The sequence below is a fragment of the Lepisma saccharinum genome, chromosome 20 (genome assembly GCF_977018435.1).
Source record: "Lepisma saccharinum chromosome 20, izLepSacc3.1, whole genome shotgun sequence".
In the NCBI taxonomy this organism is placed as follows: Eukaryota; Metazoa; Arthropoda; class Insecta; order Zygentoma; family Lepismatidae; genus Lepisma; species Lepisma saccharinum.
This window is the reverse complement of record NC_139248.1, coordinates 8722329-8742266: the sequence shown is the minus strand read 5'-3', so window position 1 is coordinate 8742266 and position 19938 is coordinate 8722329. Positions and strand designations below refer to the sequence as shown.

Here is a 19938-nt window from a genome sequence, read left to right as displayed (position 1 = left end):
AAATGCTAATAATACAGTAAGAAAAGTGACTCCCAAAGTACGATTAGAATCTGTACTGATTGTATCCATCCTGTTTGATTACAACGCCACCTCTCGGAAATCTTCTGTTTTGTAAAGAAAGTGTAAAGCAAGGAGTAAAGCACTCGGTGTTTACAAAATGCAATCAATGACGGCTTGTTCCCACACATTCGCACACATTATTAGCATTTTACCAACAAGGACGACGTTTACAAACAATGAAGTCAGTGGCGGTTTGTAATCACACATTCGCGATTATCTCGAAAACGGCTCGTTTGCAGACGCATGTTTACTGAGACTTTTTTGCTTCTATTATCGTGTACTATCACCTGTGTCAGTTTGCGTTATTACTTTTGAGCCACCCTGTATATTGCATATATATTAGTGAATTGACGTTTTGTTCCAACATGATAGGTGGAGAAAATATGCCTGTCTGGGTTCTAGCTTTTGGCGACTCAGATAGAGGTCTTTTTAACTAATAAATCCCTTTTTCATTTGTTTTTAAATGAGGTTTTCAACTGAAGTATTTTGAATGTTACCAGATCTGGGGATTATTATGTTAATATTTGAAAAACCTTCCATTTATGCCAACTATTATATACATTTTATATAAGCACTGCATCATATCTTACAACCACCTCTCATCAAGTAACAGACTATTCACTACTTTTGCAAGTCACAGGCTATTCATACTTTTGTTTGGCCTCGTCCCAAGAGACATTCGGTCATTTCTTCTGGCATGGCAGTTGGCAACACTGTAACGGACCTCCACAGCGATGGCGCAAGAGCTCTGCATCGGCGAAGCCACACCTTTCGAAGCAAGAATCTTGAATCAGGCCAGCAAGAATCGCCATTAACCTCGATGTCCAGTAGTGCAGGTCTTCAAAAGTCTGGTTATTATTAATGCTTTTATGTAACAAGACCCGATAAGATTCCAAAGATAAACCGGATACACGTTCATATATGTGTGTTGCGTATCATCGAAGATAATGACCATGTGTGTGATTATTGGTCAGTCAATCCTTGTATGAATTTCAATCAACCAGTTTCATTTTGCAAAAAATGTAAGTCGTCTTTAATGATACAAGTCAGCATGTCGACTACTGATATCTCAGTAATTACAAAAGTTGTAAATATGCAATGTGATGAACCGAACATGTAATCTATCTACATTTTGGAAACTGTGAAGAGCGTAAAGTTGAAACTTAGTGATCAGAATGTCTAACAAGACATTGGAATGTCCTCGGATTGAAATCAAACAATCGACAACGCTATAATCTATCCTAGAATGGTATCCAAGGTTATTAGAAATATATAAGTTGGGTAGAGGTTGTTTTTTTCGTGGTGACGTAACGTCGGTAGAACATGAATGTATCCATAAAACGAATTCGACATATATGCGTTAGTGTTGCACTATGCAGATAGGAAAAAAATGTCATACAATTAAACACACTAATTCAGTATACAAATGCACATTTCCTGATGTCAGTTACTTTCTTCTTCGGAAATAATAGTTTCTGGCTTAAGATAAATTGAATATGCTGACGGATACTTATTATACATATTAACATGAAATAAAAACTACTTCCCGATGTTTAAAATGAGCAAAAGAATTGTTTTGTTTCAATATTTTACAATATAAACACAAAACAATGTAATTTCATTAAATTTAGTAATTCACTTTGAGTTTCCTGTCGGCCACGGACGGGCTAATCGCAAAGGTAGTGATCGCTGCGACCATTGTTTCAAGCATTCTCATTGGCTGGTAGCTCTTTGGCGCGGTATATAATCTGTGGTTGGTTAGGTTATGTTTGTTGGGTTTGGTTCTCTTAGAAGAAGACGAAAAATGGTTGTAGCAGCAATACCGACCAATCGCAAAAGCATGTTACATGTCCATGACTTTGTATCTTAAAGGAGTTGCATCCAACCGTCTGGCGGCGTTAGTGATTCCACGTTTGCTTTTAATATTTGCATTCTGCATATTGCGACACTGTCATTTCATTGTTTGACATTCTAAGGTCTAAATCAAAATCCCTGAGACCTTCTGTAAACAAACGGATCACCGATTCGATGTATCACTCCGCGTCAGCTGATCCATGACCACAATCATCTGCTGTTACACTCATAGTTCGCCGCACCTATTCATTTTATATAAGAGCCTCTGAATGTGAGAACCCGTTCTCAAAACATCAGACGAATATGCAGCCGCATATATTGTTACTCTCCCGGTCATTCTCTCTTTCATAACCCTTAAAACTGCAGGCACTGACACACCACTGCACTGGGATACCAACTTAACCACTTCATTTACTGGTTTCTCAGGATACTACTGACAGAACGTTACATAAATATTGAGTAGAATCTGTTTCTCACCCCTTTGCAAAGGCTGTCCTTGCTGGTGTTTTGAAAACAAGCTCGGAGAACAATGAGACTTTCCCGCACGCATAGAACTCGGCATGTTATTTTTCTAAGGATAAGTCAGACAATATCACTAAGTTGCACTACTTCCTTGCTGTTCACATGATTATTTTTTTAGAAAATAACCAATGTTATAAAATATCATTATGTACACAAATCTCTAAGCTCATTGAAAGTTACAATGCATATTACTACAAAATGTTCACACTTATCTTGCCTTGCCATGTTACCAAGTTATTTTACGAAGTGCACTATATTTGGTGGAAGAAAAATCGTTATTAGGATGCTTGTCAAAGTTTCCAACCGCAATAAATTTACGAACTTTTTGTCTTGTTTTGATCATCATCATCAATATATTTATTTGACTTACAGCAATGCATATGGCTGTTTATGCCCATTATATATTTTATTTACATAAGATACAATTTACATAAAATGTACAAACAAATTTCAAATACACTCCTATCTGTATCAAACCTTAGAAATATACATTACCATGTTATATCATTTTGTTTAAAAAAGGCAAGTAAAATATATTCAAAGAAAGAAGCCAAATTTATGGGAAATGATTACTGGTGCAAAGAGTTAACCATAAAGGTCAAGCAATAAGTAAAAAAAGAAAGAGCATTGGGTTTAAAGTGAGACGTCATTTGCGGCAGCGTATCCCATACTACAAATTTGCCATTGTTTTACCTTACGTAATGAATCCTGTAACAACGCTGGATTTTCGTGTGGATTATTTTACTTGTATGAGTTTGCAATGCTTTCTGCATGCAGGTGGTTTTGTTTACAGAAGGTGTCAGGGTTTGTGATTTGACATATAGTGATACATTAACCTTGCCGCCAGTACGCCACTGCACGTAACAAACTTAAAATATCACCTTGGATTGCAGCAGTCCCCATGAACTCAATTTGTCAATGTACAGAAGGTTGTTTCACGTTGATGGTAACGATTTCGATCACCAGGGAGCAGCACATAGGCACAGCACAGAGCAGCCAGATCCAGTAGGACGAAAGTACTGTGTCTTGACTTGCAAAGACGATGGTTGGTGTGTGAGTGAGTGTTTATATGGCACCAAAAATTCCAGTCTTTTGGGAGGGGTACATCTTTGCCCTTTCCGACGTTGGTTATAGTTATAGCCAGATAATTAAACAGTGCCACATGAAAGCATTCCATGTGTCATAGAAGGGCATCAATGCAGTGTTGAATCGCCATAAAGCTTGCACCGTACCTGTTGCTGGAACCAGTCAAAGTGGGCCTCGGACATATCGGAAGCCCAAGCGTTCCTCCGATGTTGTGCGGAAAGTGAGATCCTTGGTGCGATGTGAAAACCCTGCAACGCAAAGAGTGATTGCACAGGCAGTGCAATGTTTCCCTGCAACTGTGAATCGAATCATAGACCAAGATTTACAACTTGTGCGGAAGCACAAGGCTCAGGTTCATAAGTTGCGTGCCTCACATGTCCAGGAGAGGAAGACCAACAGCCGGAAGCTCTACGAACGCCATCTGGCAGGGGACCGCTGGAAGTATGTGGTGTCCCTGCATGAAGCATGGGTGTATCTGTCGAGATGTGGTAAAAAAAGGGCCATCTACTATCGTCCACGTGATGCAAGAGGTCGATCTGAGTGGGTACGTGAATGTGCTGAAAGTTTTCCATGCGGGTTCATGGTTGTTGGTGGTTACTGCCATAACGGCAAACTTCCACTGCGCAGAGTGGAAAAAAGGCTAAAATAAATGCAGCCTATTACCAGACGAATATTTTGGAGCCACTTTGCAGACATGATATTCTTTCTCTCTATGGCAGCGACACATCTCGTGTTGTCATCCACCAGGACAAGGCTTCCAGTCATACGGCAAAGTCCACGCAGGCATACATGGATCGGATGGCACGTGAAACGGGCATTCATGCAATCCCCTTTACAGACATACCTGTGAAATCCCCCGATGCCTCTTCCATGGATTTTTGTGGGTTTCCGTTGTTGAAACGAGTCTTGGGAAGCAGACGGCTCCGCACAATTGAGGGTCTTTGGAAAGCTTGTCAGGAGGAATATGATCGTTTGGACCAATGTGTTCTTCAACGCAGTCTCCTCCAATGGAAACTCCGCTGAAGGGCCATTGCTGCAAGACAGAGGTATCGCGTGGAGCACCACCGCTCGTGGCGTCATGGTTTTTCTTAAGGTGAGGTGGGGTCTAACTTTGTTACCATGGACGTGAAACGACCTTCTGTATAATCAATCAACACAGCGAGTTGTACTGTAAATATGTACGTATGTATGTTGCACCATGCATCGACATGCATGCAATATCACCGCGCATCCCATTATCAAAAATAACATTAATAATCTTGAAAAACTATACTAAGTATGTAAATTACCCAGAATAATAAAAAGTAACATATTTTCAACTTCTGTGTTTCGAAAGTTAATAAATATTTCCTTTGAAAACAATAGTTTTGATATGTAAAGTGTTATTTTTTAAGTGAGTCTGGCAGCGCTACTTAAATTTTTTGAGGGAAGGGGTGACATAAACGACAATTTGCCCTTCCTCGCCTACGAAGTGAGTATATACAGGGGTAGAAAAATACAGGGCACCCAGTCGCCATTGTACATGAATTTTCATTTTTTTTAAATTTCGACTTCGCTTATGGAAATGTTCATTACTTTTTAAAAACAACGAGTACAGTATGTGTTTTTTAAAAAGTTGTGTGTGTTTTCTGTATCACCAGAATAATAAACATGCTATTATAAATTTTTGCACTGTTACTAGCCGAATTGCATTACAACCGTGGGGTAGTTCTCGAATTAGGGCCAGAAGGATGAAGCGACTTGTTATGTAGGCCGAGATGTCAACCACCTGGAAAGATAGCAAATTTGGAGGTTGGCGCAGGGGAAGAACATTCAATTTACTTTGCGCAGCGATTTTCATTTAAAAAATATATTGAAGTGGAAATATTCTGATTAATTTGAATTTTTAGGTGTCCGAAATAGAATAGGTCAATGAAAAGCAGCCAAATTAATTTAATAATATTGGCCAGAGGAAACTAAAAGTTTCCAATAGATCCAGTCCTTGTCAACTATGTAGTTTTAGCCAAATTTTATATATGTCAACACTAATATTCTCTATGATAGTCATAATTTATTTATTAATATTACATTTCAAGGGTAGACTACATCGTAAGCTATTTACGAGTAACATCGTTGGCATCGGGGCATCGGCATTTAAAAAATGAATTTACCGAAGGTTGAGAACCACTACTATATACCTTTAACTGATGGAAGAATATCGGTAATGATAAGTTTGCATTGATTCAAACGCCTTCTTGAGGAAGCAGGGGAGAAAAGTGACAACCTGTGTTCTCAGGGCCCTTCCGTTACATCACATGTCATTCACTACCCACCCTTTTTCTTCAAAGTCGGTTAGCCATGAAAGAATAAAGAAACAAGACGCAAAATCCCTTCCGACCTTCCAGTAAATGTTCATTTCTGGTATCACATCATCGTCGCATTTGCCAATACATGCGAAAGGCAACTCCCGGTTTGAAAGCTGCAAATGATCATTCTTTTATTTTATGTTTTCCGTCACCTTTTACAGACAAAGCCATGCAACAACTTCCTGTCGTAGGGTGTCGAACATGTTGTCCTTCATTTCACACGTCGTGTCTTGCATATGTTTAAACCTCTGCCTCTAGTCTCCACGCCCGTTTGCGACTCTCAACGTGAGCACAGGAACTTCGTAAACGTTTATATGACTCATATTTTTAGCTAGCCAATGTGTGCTATGGGTATGGACTTCCGGGTAGCCATATGGCCAGGTCTTCTAACTGGATTCGATAGCCGATGACAACCCAAACATATATTTTTTATGAAGTAAATTACTAAATATTTAAATATGTATAAAGGAATTCATTAGTTACTTATCAGATATTTATAAGGTGGCAAATCAATTCCTTTACCTACTAGTTAAATATGTGAATAAATTGCAAAATAGTTGAGATTGTTTTACTGTTTCAGTTTTCGTTAAATTTTTGCGTTTTATTAATATAACTAAATTAGATTTCATACTTATGTTTGCCTTGCATTCTTGTTTTATTGTGCATATTTTGTTATTGGTGTAGATCTGTTAGTGGTCTCTTGAAACTGAGATCGAAACAGATGTGTAAATTTGATTATTTTATGGTAAAGTATATTTGAAGTTGAATTGAAACTAATTGTTTATCTTAAACCATGCTAAAATTCAAGTATAATTCCCGGTTTTCAAGGCGAACTTTCCAAAAATTCAAGGGTACAAGCAGATGTTTCTCTATTTCAATCTAATGTATTACCGCCTCTCACCACCTACACACAAATATATTAACAGCATAAAGGAATCTGTGCGATTCCAATGTATCCAAAAATTCTAATTCAATGCAATTGAAAGGTATCTATATATTTTTCAATTTAAGGAGAGGAGTTTACATTTGCCATTTCAAATACTCAGACTCGAAATACGTCTACAAACACAAGTCACAAATGTCACGGGATATAGTCATCTACGAAAAATTGTTAATTTTGTAAGAATTTCAAGAAATGAACTTCACGATATCTATCTTATCTTGCAATAATCTTCAGTCTGTCAGATAGATTGTTCTGCAAAGGGCACTAACAATGCAAACGGACTGAGAAAATTGGGTTTTCTTTTCCTTCCTCGATAAAAATAAAAACTAAACTGTGAAAAACTTGCCTCAGAGCACTAATAAATATGTATAAATTCAATGGGATTTGGATTAATAAAAGCTGAAATTTTTCACGCTTACGGAGAAAAATTCAAGCAGAATTCACGCATAATTCCAGGAATTCAAGGAATTTCCGGTGAGTAGTCACCCTGTTGTAACAAAAACTCTCCTCTCCGTAAATTTTTGGAGGGGGAAATTCCCCCCACTAAGGATTTCGCAGATATATTGAAGTTGTGGGATATTAAATTATGAGCTATAATATATTAATGGGCAAAATAACGCTAGTTTTATTTTTAAACTTTAAAAAAGTTAAAAGGAAAACCAATATTGTTATTATCAGGGTATGTGAAGTTAGTAAGTGTATAGAAATTGTTTGCAGAGAAAATGTTATTAGTTATAATTTAAAATTGTTTGTTAATAATACATAAAATAGCAACAAACAAATAATAATTATTAAAGTTTTACTGTCCTTGGACTACCCATTATTTCTGTATATGTAGCCTATGCCGTACGGCCATGGTCACGTGGTTTTGCTTACATTAACATTGTTCTTGCAGTGGAAGGAGAATAGATTGAGGTTGAGGGATGGTACCGAGGCGGATTTGAAAAATCGAACGAGATCAGACCTCTCGAGATTTAACGAGAACGAGGCCTCTGTAAAATCCAGACGAGACTGATGCTTTGGTAAATTATTTGAAAATTTTACCTAAACCAAATTTATTTTGACTATGCCGACTTCTTCAGACATATCAAGCTGATATGTATGTATTTGGTTATTTATAGATAAGTCATATATTTTGTTTATAGTAATTAGTAGGGAAAGGATTGTAAGGTGCAAAATTATGGTCGGGAAATGGAAAAAAAAAGTTCTGAAAATGTTTTCAAAAAAGGTGCTGATAAGAAGCCTTTATTCAATGCTTCTTTCTCTGCGCCTTCTGTTTATAATGCGCGCGGACCGCGTAGAGAACTGTGGCTCTGCCGAATAGGTTTTGTTGAAGTTTGTGTTTTCTCTCGCGGGTTTTGCTACATTATCTTGGAAACTATTGGGGCTGCACTGATTATATTATACCATTTCATAGCTCTCGTTCTGCTATACAAAATGAGACTATAGGATTTTATGTAGCTGCTCAAGAAGAGTGAAAATAAGTTACTTTTCTGTTCAAGTTTTTAACAAAACATGAAAGAAAAGGACGAAAAAGTTATTGAAGCATCAAAGAGGGTTAAAAAGGGAATAAATGTGCTTATTTCACGAAAATGTGCAAAAATACATATCTCGAACGATTGGTGTGAAAGCAGCTATATTTTTGGAAAGGTGTTGCATCTAATTCCGTTCCCTAGTAATTAGTAATTGCTAGGTCAATGCGTTAGAACTGTGAGCCTGTACTACGTGGTTGCATACATAGTCAGGATAACATTCGTTTTATGAAGACTCGTATTGTTGAAATGAGACGTCCAACAGAAAAACGTTATAATCAGACGAAGACTGCCCTTCGACACTGAGACACGAGACGAAACCGAGACACTGATAAGATTCGTCTCATGTCGATGCCATCTCTGATAAGCGCCACCCAATCAAAGGCCGATTGGTAAACATTTCTCTTTATGCTCAAATACACTAATCAAGACTGGACCTATAGAGATTAATATAGGGTGTGCCTCCTCCACCGGGTATTGAACCTGGGATCCCTTGATTACAAAGCAACGACGTTAGCTACAATGCTATCGGGAAAGATCCCAAGAAGGCTTTAAAAGAACCTCCCCGATGGCGTAGTAGTGATGGCATCGCTTTGTACTCAAGGGGTCCCAGGTTCAATACCCGATGGAGGCACATTGCACAGTAGTTCAGATCCCACATTAGAAAACCGTAGGTCCAGTACCGATTAGCCTATCTATGCATAAAATAGACTTATAACCAGGCCCGGATTTCCCAATAGGCCTCATAGGCCTGGGCCTAGAGCGGCACTTTGGTAGGGGCGGCACGATTGTTTGTTTTAAATTTATAAGGAATACCTAATTCTCGGATTGCCTCTCTTTCCTCCGGACACACGAATGGAATGACTTATACCGCCTTTGGTAGAACCTGTCCCGCTTCCCGCGCTAGGGAGCGCTCGACAGTTTCGGTGCCAATGAGAAACGAGGAAGAAAATCGTCTGCTGGGCAGCGAGGAGCGAATGGAAGCCAGAAGAGAGGCGCTTACGTAGACGCTGTTGCGACGTTGCGTATTTTAATTGGCTGCCTGGCTTTGACTTTCCCCAGCACCGAGAAAAGACAGGGAGCAACTAGCGCGGGAACCGGGACAGGTTCTACCAAACGCGGTATAATATAGTTGTATTGTAAATATAAGTTAACCAAGAATATTTCTTAAGAGAGATAAGCTAGCAGGGCTCGGAACTAGTTTACTAATTTGTTGTTTTAATTACAGACGTTGTTGTTTCGAATGTACAGTATTGTGCTGAGCCGGGTCGGCGATTGCGGCAAGAACGTGGAGCCTGCCGCGTGCTTTTGAAAGACAACACCGGCTTGGCTGCGTTCCAGGAACGCCGTTCCTTGTTACTGCCGGCATTGGCCGCATATCAAAAGCATGTGATTCGCGTTGAATTGTTGAGAATTAATCTGTCGGCGCAAGCATTATTAAAGGGGTTTCGCATTGTACTATTCTACTGTTAGTTGCTTGAGAATATTATTCAAGAAGTAGGTGGTGTGTTGCGTGTGTCAGTATCCGACGTGCGTTTGTGGAAGCATTTCTGAAGAAGGTTCCGAAAATCAGTTCTTTTTTTTATACAGAAATGTAATGAGGAAAAAAGTGAGGAAAGTGCCGTTGATGAGCCCAGTGTGTGTTCTGTCTGTCACTTAAATGAAGTAAAAATAAGTCTTCTCTGAAAAACAAGGTAAATGTTAAAATGTAATTTATGTCATATCCCTTTGTTACATATTTTGTATGTAACTATCATTTAATTAATCCTGCATGCCGTTAATAGTAAAAATAGTAATACAGAAAATACTGATTTTTTTCATTCTTGATAAACGGAATGGGGGCCGGCAGAGCTTGTTTGGCCTAGTGGCGACAAAGAGGTAAATCCGGTTCTGCTTATAACAACAATCAAACAAGAAGACATTAAGGTTTGGATTAATAAATTGAAATATTGCGACATTTTTTTAATAAGTTTATGATAAACTAAAAGGTGTGCATTAGGTTTTGGGCTGGTAAAAGCGAAACAAAAAAAATGAAGGCAGTGTTGGGTCGGTAGCTCAGACACTAGGGTTCAAGTTCTAATCGATTCCGCACTTTTAGCTACCTTTCTACAAGAGTGAATGCTATAAAAAATGGCTTGAAGTGGCAAAAGAAATTCTACGCATTGCTTACGAAGTAAAAACGTCCATCAAAGGGCAAATTGCAGGCCTGCAATGTTGTCAAAGGCGTTTTTGAAATGTGCATTTCTGGATCGGAAAGAACAAAGTGAATTGTTTCTGAAAACTGAGTACAGTCATGGACAGTTTTGGGTTGTAACAATCCCATTGATTCCCAATGGGATCATTACAACCCAGAAGTGTCCGTGACTGTACAAAAATAATGACATAAATATAATATTGGTGAATGATCATAGGGGAATTCCACTTCACTGGATAATAAAACCTGAAAAACTCAAAAATGAGTTAGTTACCTATTGGTTGATACAAATTTGAATTTAAAAATCTTACCTATATTTTCTAAAAGTAAGATAAAATTATTTCTATTCAACTAGCTAAAAACTTCATCTACTACGTCCATTATAATCTCTTTTGGCTTATATTTTACAATGTTTCTCCTTAGTTTGCATATAATTCGGTGTGTTTGAGTGTAATTTGTGTTGGATGTCTTTTAGGGTGATTGTGGATGAATTTTCTTGTTTTGGCGAAGTACAGGAACAAGCAACATCTTGTAGAATCTATTTAAAACATATATGACACGCCGATGTCCAAAATAACTTTTAAAATAGGTTGACATTGTATGGAATGACTCAGATATGATATTCTACATATTCAAGCCCACAAGAGATTGCTGCCCCGCCCGCCACTGTTCCCTCCTCCGCCCTGCTACCTGAAATACCCAGATCCAATTTTCAGTATTCAATGAAACAACGAAAAGCATACAGCCCGGGACATCTGAATAGAGCACGCACACGGCACCTCAAAGTAGGCTGCTGTTTGACCCCGTGTGAGCAGTTTCCGCGTCTGGTTTGGGCTCAGGTCGGGCAACATTCCAAGTCCTAAAAACCACTGCCCCGCTGAGGCGATTGGGAGCAGGTTTTTCTGCCGCCTGGGGCACAAAACGCCACTTTTCTACCTTTTTTAACAATCTTTCCGATCCAACCGATGAAGGAAATTGACATTCTCTCACTGCATTACTTTCAACAATGCTCTTACAACATCAATAACATACGCCTGATAAGTTGTACATTGTTAATAACGTTCTTATTTTAAAGTGAGTTGTTTTTCTGAGAAAAGTCTTGATTTTATCTTCCAAGTATCGTGGACGTTGGAATTCCCGACTAAAATATGTACACTTTAATTCCCCTTGCACATTCTTAATTAGGCCTAAACGTATGTACAGAATTCGTTTCACTTGCAAGTTAGGCAAGCTTGCTTTACGTTTCAACCAGACTATGCGTGGAATGTCCTTGCATTTCGACTGAACGGTACTTTCTCTTCGGCCATCTTTGTATGTCTGCGCAGAGTCACAGAAGAGCGATTTCAACAGGAGAGTGCGAAGGAATCTCGCTGTGTAATCCGGTTGACGGCTACAAGCCCCCCCGAGGGAGACGGCAGATACGCTTACAGAAATGCCTGCACTGTAGTTAATGGAATGAGTAAATAATGCTCGTTCCTAAGTGCTTTTAAGTTCGAGAAATGCCGTTACCCCTTGCACGTCTCATATTCGAATCAAAGCGCAGGTGTAAAACAGGATAACACATTAGCAGAAAGGTCAGTGTTTTCATTGCACCTGTTCATTTTGTAATCTCATTGTTGCACGTTCCCACACGCTATGGAAGCAACTCTGATTCGGAATATAGTCCAACAACTGTCGAGTACGAATTCGTAACACTAAAACATCATCATATATCAAACTAAAGTTTTTACAACGAATATAAAAAGGACAAAACACGCATTGAAGCCTTGTCTGTTGAAAAAAGTCACGCTTTTTTAAAGTCAAAAACTGAGCAATAAAACGAAAACTTGCAATAACAATACACTAACATCATCTTGCAAGACGTAAATAAATATTGCACACTTTAGGAACTCTTATCAACTTGCAAACTTACCTAGTGAGTAGCGTATTGTATTCATAGAGCGTAGATACGACCAGCTCCTAAGGTAGCTTCATCATTATCATCAAAACTCTGAACCCATGTTCGTACAGTAGAAGGAATTCTGCACTAATCACCCAATGGAATTCACTAATACAGTCATTACACTCACTATAATGCACTTTTAAACCACTTTACCGAAATTACATGTATCACTGTTTCGAATACTACACGTTCATCACTATACACACGTACTCCACGAAACCAACGTCAGCTCTGATCTCGCCGTAGCCAGGTAAGCGAAGCGACACAGGTGAGTTCACACTAGCGCTATCTGTTGTCGGCGGCTGAAAAGTTCCGCCGTGGGAGATGCCTACTTATGATGACGTCATCTGTAAGACATGTACGAGTCATTCCATGCCAAATCAACACAGATATGTGCAATTTTTAACCTGACCATCTCCGATTTTCATGAAATTTGGGGAGTTGAAACTATGCATAGAACTTAGTAACTATGAAAATTTTTAGTCTCGTGCGTCTTGTAATTGTTAAATTATTCAAGGTCAAAGTTTGCAGAAATTGCCTTTTTTGAGCCCGCTTAGCTATACTAAATCTGCTGTAACTCCGCCCCTATTTCGCCTAGGAAGCTCAAATAAAGCTTATTGTACAGGGAATTGAAAAAGCTTTCCAGTGATATATAACAAGCCTACCTTTGGATAAAAATATAATTTTGTCACGTGACCTTGACTTTTGACCTTGAATATCTCAAAACATGTCATCACCAAAAATCGTGAAAAAAATATATTTGGTCCCTCATACCGTACTCTAAAACACACCAAAAAATCATTCTGGGACTGCAATGGGATCAGAAGATACAAAATAATATGTGTAACTATGTGACTGATAAAAGTCCCATTACATGAACTATGAAGAGTCAAATGTCCCTTAACACTCCCTACAAAATGTGAAGGAGTTATCCTGGGTATAATTGGTCATGAAAGAAATAGGTTAGGCACAGGGAGATTTCTAGCCGTGTGTGTCAAGCGCAGGTCCGGCATATTGTTGACCGCCATATTGAATTTAACGCAAACATTTCAAAGGAAAGGGGGTGATGTGATACGCGTATATCAAATCAGGCTAGAATTTCACGAGAAATGATGTGACGAAGGATTTTCCAACATATATTTAACCAGCAAAAATTTATTACTGCATGCTTGTAACCATTTTCTCCTTTTCGAGGTGTTAGAAACAAAGCATTGGAATGCTCCTAACGTGTTAGGAACTCATCGAGATCACGCTGACATCTTGGGAGAGAAAGAAGTATACGCACCATTGCATATGATTTTAATCAGCTACATTCACCAAATAGTTGAATAGTGAAGAATATTGGGAAAAGTATCTCAAACAATTACGTGACACTTCCTTTGGAATGAAAAATTCTTCAGTGACGAGGCAAATTTTTATGTTCACGGTGAAGTTAATAAAAATAGTATGCAATACCTGTGATTTGCTCAGTCGAATGGTTGTTGCTGGTAAGCTAATTATGTGGTATAATGTATGGCGAACGGAAATGGTTGGTCCATATTCAACAACGGAACCTTAAATGGTGAGGGCTTCTTGGATTTGTTAAGTGAACAGGTTTTTTCACCCTTGCTTACGGGATATGGCACTTTTCGAGAGTTTTGAAACAGGACAGAGTGTGATCACACTATGTTGGACATTGTAGCAATTTCTTCATGGTAAATTTCTAGGTAGATTGATGGGCAGACGGGGATCTATTAAAAGGCCTGCACATTCCCCAGATCTAACATCTTAGGAGGACTTTTACCTTCAGAAACATTTGAAGAGAATGGTGCATGCACTAAAAGTCCCTGATATTGACCATCTGAGAGAAGGCATAGTTGTTGCTTGCGATGTTGTTGCACATGCTACATTACCAAATGTTCTATGCGAGTGTGACAGACGTCAACGAGTGTGCTCACAGGAACATTGACAACATTATAATGTGCATATATCGTAAGTGAAAGATATGTGTATAACTTTTTGATGGCGTAAGATACGTTGGAAAATCCTTCGTCACTTCATTTCTCGTGAAATTCTAGCCTGATTTGATATACGCGTATCACATCACCCCCTTTCCTTTGAAATGTTTGCGTTAAATTCAATATGGCGGTCAACAATATGCCGAACCTGCTCTTGACACACACGGCTAGAAATCTCCCTGTGCCTAACCTATTTCTTTCATGACCAATTATACCCAGGATAACTCCTTCACATTTTGTAGGGAGTGTTAAGGGACATTTGACTCTTCATAGTTCATGTAATGGGACTTTTATCAGTCACATAGTTACACATATTATTTTGTATCTTCTGATCCCATTGCAGTCCCAGAATGATTTTTTGGTGTGTTTTAGAGTACGGTATGAGGGACCAAATATATTTTTTTCACGATTTTTGGTGATGACATGTTTTGAGATATTCAAGGTCAAAAGTCAAGGTCACGTGACAAAATTATATTTTTATCCAAAGGTAGGCTTGTTATATATCACTGGAAAGCTTTTTCAATTCCCTGTACAATAAGCTTTATTTGAGCTTCCTAGGCGAAATAGGGGCGGAGTTACAGCAGATTTAGTATAGCTAAGCGGGCTCAAAAAAGGCAATTTCTGCAAACTTTGACCTTGAATAATTTAACAATTACAAGACGCACGAAACTAAAAAATGTTATACTTACTAAGTTCCATGCATAGTTTCAATTCCCCAAATTTCATGAAAATCGGAGATGGTCAGGTCAAAGGCTGTGTTGATTTCGCATGGAATGACTCGTACAGGTGTCATAAAGCCGGCGGGCAGATTGTTTTTCGTTGCGTAAGGGCGGTTTTTGACTTTGTTGTAGTGTACAACGATTAATGAAACTTTCGTTTTGGAGAGTTTTTTTTCACAAGGAACAAATCATGCAAGCAAAAACTGTTTTGTAATATGTTGTTTTTCTCAAATGCTTGCAACATGCAGGATATTCCCGCGACCAGAAGAATGGTTTTTCGTATTTCCAACATCAAGAATTGTGCTTTTTCATTGTTCTTACGAAGGGGTGTAGGCAATCCGCATAAGTGTTGTTGCGTTTGATTGAAATATTGGTTATGGGGGGTCATGTCCCTCACTTCTGATTTTATTTTCATTTAACGTCGCCTTTTCTGCCACGTTTGGCTAATCGCGAAGGCGAGAATGAGTAATGATGAAACTGATGAAGTAGAACTCGCAGAAAGAACATCCATGCCCAGGCTGGAATTCAGCGCCGTTGTAGCGCGCTGTGCTAACGACACCACCACGGAATTTGGCTTTATATGGATTTGTAAGGAAACGTTCCGCCGACAACAATTTTATGCTATTTCTAGATTTAAGCCATCGTTTCTCAACCTATTGGGCGCGACCCGCTGCTGGGTCTCGAGGGGGCGATTGGTGGATCGCGAATTCGGGCTCGAAAAATTTATTTACTGTGTCTTAAGAACCCTTAAATTACTAAGAAATATTGTTTTAACAGTTTGAATTCAACCCGTGTTGTACGTGGTCTCAACTCTACATTTCTATTATTCGCGCTCTACCATTGCATTTTACCGGCATCTCTCAATTTTATCATGTGTATTTAATTAGATGTCAGACTAGTGTAAATTAGTATTTTAAGTTACATATTTACTTTTCTAGAATGAAGTATGTATAATTTGTTAAAGCAAGCGTAAAAGAGAACTTGTTAAAGTACTCGATGTTAGCAAAAATATGATTATAAACTGGGTTCACGCCCCTACAAGCATAGTCGACGCGCTAGCTACGTTAACGACCGGCTGGCTTTGAAGTCAACGGAGCGCGCCCACAAGCTGCAACAATCACATTCAACGCACAGTGTTTCCACACATCTAACTCTCCACATATACTCTACGCCACCTTGTCCCTCCGCGCACAGGCACCCACGGTATCCACATTGAAGTTGCAAAGTACGGCAACAGCGTATCCGCAGTCATGTGGCTGAGACTCCACGTGGAGTAGACGAGCAGAATAACAGCTGCGCCCATTGGCTCAAGGACTCCACGTGGAGTAGACGAGCAGAATGAAGGTTGAGTGTCATTGGACGAAAACAACTCGCCCGCTATTTATCCCCACCCACGTTCGTGGCGGCAGCTTTCTTTAGTTCTTCGACGTTAACGAAGTAAACGCGTAGACTATAATTCTGCGAGAACCACTTGTTTAAGCAAACCGTAGATTTCAAATTATCTCCAATCGTCGACTGCCTCGCTTCTTATTTCAGTACGCAAGGGAAGAGCTGGTGGTGAAACAGCCCCTCAAAAACGTTCGAGAAAAAGCGAAACTTTCAAGTGAAAACAGTAAAGAACTCTGAAAAACCAAAGGGGGTAAATGCCAGCTTCCCCCAAAATGACCCCCGAATGCCATGTCTTGGAAAAACTTTTAAGACGAAGCTTCAAAATGGTAATGACGAAATATTTTATAATGTATCCCTGTAACGAGTGCACTCACGGTCCCCGAAATGACTTGTCATTCATACCCCGGCACGGGGCCAAACGTCGTTATGTGTACGGGAAACCGGTCGTGACTTTTACGGTCCAGGTTTTCAAGTTCGGTACTGAGACGGTCGTTTATTGTCGTACTATTGCGAGGCGGAGATAAATACCTTGAAATGTTACACTGTTTGTTTACCTTTGATATGTAGATTCGAACAATCATAACACACTAATAGCATAATATCCGGTACCTGAAAAACGTCAAATAACAACACTGACGAACGGTAAAAAGTGAATATATATTGTAACAACAAAAATTATTGCAATGAAAAACTGTTTACATAGCCTCCTCAATCTCTCACTCATTCACTCTCTCTCTCTTTCACACATCTGAGGTATTTTTACATGTGAAGTATAGATACAAATCATGGATCTCATTAACATATCATTCCTTTTTAGTGTTAAACCTTTATGTGAATTTAGGGTATTTGTCTGCCAGCTCCTGTGCTCTTTTAAATTAATTTATGTGCCAGTCCTCAGAAAGCGGTTAACTATAAGACAATGGACATTTCCACTTTGACATGAAAATCGTTTTAAATGCATTCATTTTACAGATAATGGCACAAACATGAGATGTGCAAAATATCTCGGCGATATTTGTTTCGGTTCTCGAGAAACACGCCTTCAAACACCGCTGAAATTCATCTACTACGTCACGGATTTGAAAACGTCCTCTCCACAGACAGGAGGTCCTCTGACGTCATCACTTAGAAATGCGTGGAGGCGGGGCTTCTGCTCGTCCCGTCAACTTAGCATGAGCCGCGGAAGCGACAGAAAATTCACTTGTTACTGTGTAAAACAAGTATCTTACAACTTCCAGTGCAAAAATCTGTGCTCCATTTCTTGGAGATCAATTATGCCCTAGCAGTATAGTAGTATTTACTATAATTCAGCCACTCGGTAGAGGGTTTTCCCATTAGGGTGACAAAGCAAACCTTGTAACAGTCAATGGCTGAACACGTGAACAGCCTTGTTCATTGCGAATATATAGGTTAGTTCTGACTGGTAAGAACTTAATGTTATAGGAATGCTTTTCTAGAATTACAATTATTTTCGTCATAAGATTTTCTTCACAAATTTTAAGATAATACTTTTAGAACACACTGGTTTACAAGCCAATTTCTGCAATATAAGAGGTGATACGATATAAAAAGGTACGGTGAGTTTTTAAATTTCCTGCAGTAAATGACAGTTTTCTTCACTCAATATAGTATATATTGCAAATTTTTGTATTTAGCCTACTTTTACGTCGCTTTTCCGTTCACTTTGTTTAACTGCAACGATGAGAACCCATGGTTAATTTATTATGTATCATCTCTAACATCACATTTCTTCCCACTTTTGGCTAATCGCTACAATGAAGATGAATAACTACAAGCAGTATTAGAAGTCAGGGTGCAGGAGTACACCCCCCCCCCCCCACACACACACACTACCACCAACTGCACAATCTAAGTATCACCCAACCTGCCATGATAAGAGACGAACTTTTTCTTCTGTCCCATTTTATTTCGAAAACATTCACTTGTCACATCTCCTTTTATGAGACGAGACGGAACATGCCTCGTCTCGTGAGCAACACTAACATTAACAATAGAAGCATCCCCCTAGCTGTCCCCAAAGTCTCGAGCAAACATCCTCCCATGTAACAATTTCCAGTTCAATGAAATGTCACCCACAAGGGAACAGTCATGCCCAGGTCGAGAGTCAAACCTGGAACATGCGACTTCCTCAGATAAATCAATAACTTTGTGTATAATAATTACAACACCAGTTCATTCCTGGTAATTCTGAATCTGCAGTTTGGTTTGCATATATAAGCAGGATAATATTTAGTTTTCGAGGGCTGTACCGTCGAAACGAGGAGTCAATAATAATAATAATAAAAAAAATATTAAGAAAGTTTTTTTTTGTATTTATAATGATAAGCCTCTGCATACGTTGTTAATTCTATATTTTTCTAGACTTGAGACTAGAACTAGAATTGCCCTCCCAAACCGAGACGGATGTTTATAAATTGAGACGAGACTGTCAATGAGACATTTACAAATAAACACGAGACAGACATTTACAACTCTCAACGAGAACGAGACCAAGGCTGCCATGTCTCGTCTCGATAGGATCCTTAGTGGTGACGTTGTGAACCAACCAATTAATGCGTTCGGGGTAACGAGATGAGGCGGCTTTTTTCGCAGTACAAAATTCAAAATAATTATATCGTACCATTTCAGTATGGGATATTGTTATACACATGGGCGTATATATAGTTCACGGCGGGGGGAAGGGATGGATCAACTTTTGGTATGATTAGGGTTGCTTTATTTCGTAAGTGAAAATCCAGGACACTGCTGGCCGGAAGCTTGTTGGGGAGCATGGGGGGAGGGGATGTTGGACCCGACAAAGTTGTGTGTTTGTAGTCACGAAGTATTGATACTTTTCTGTTCATCTTGTGTCACTACGTTTTTAAGAACCAAATTTCTTTAATATGATTCGAGGGGGAAAAAATAACTGATTTGACAGTCTCAATGCAGTTTCTAATCGCAGAAATTCCGAAACTATCAGGAAATTGCAGATATTGGTCTGCAGTCCCATCTGGTGTGTGGAATTACGAAATTTTCTTCCCATCCGTATTCCGTCCTATACGTCTCTAATTTAAGGGAATGAAATAAGTCCGAAGGAATTTTTTATGAACAAACGGATAGAACAAGGAAACTGATAATTTTAGTGAACCAAAAAAAGAGGGGGGTTGGACCCGTTGAATAACCCTTAAATACGCCCATGGTTATACACATTATTTCCTTGTAATAATTATACATAAACTAAGTATAGATATGTACTGTGCAACTAACGTAATCTCAGTGTATTTTCTCTTATCTGCACAAAAATATTTGATTATAATTTGCGCAACAGAAATGGAACACAAACTGAAATTGCTTT

The 19938-nt window shown here is 38.9% G+C and overlaps 1 protein-coding gene across 1 annotated transcript in view; it reads right to left on the bottom strand.

The window, feature by feature from the left end:
- The window catches only part of Cad99C (cadherin 99C), a 187935-nt gene extending 175222 nt beyond the window's left edge, over positions 1-12713 (bottom strand). The window contains exon 1 of the mRNA XM_083142085.1: positions 12449-12713. The gene's annotated coding sequence lies outside the window, so the exon portion shown is untranslated. The remainder of the gene's footprint in view (positions 1-12448) is intronic.
- Positions 12714-19938: the final 7225 nt, after the last annotated feature.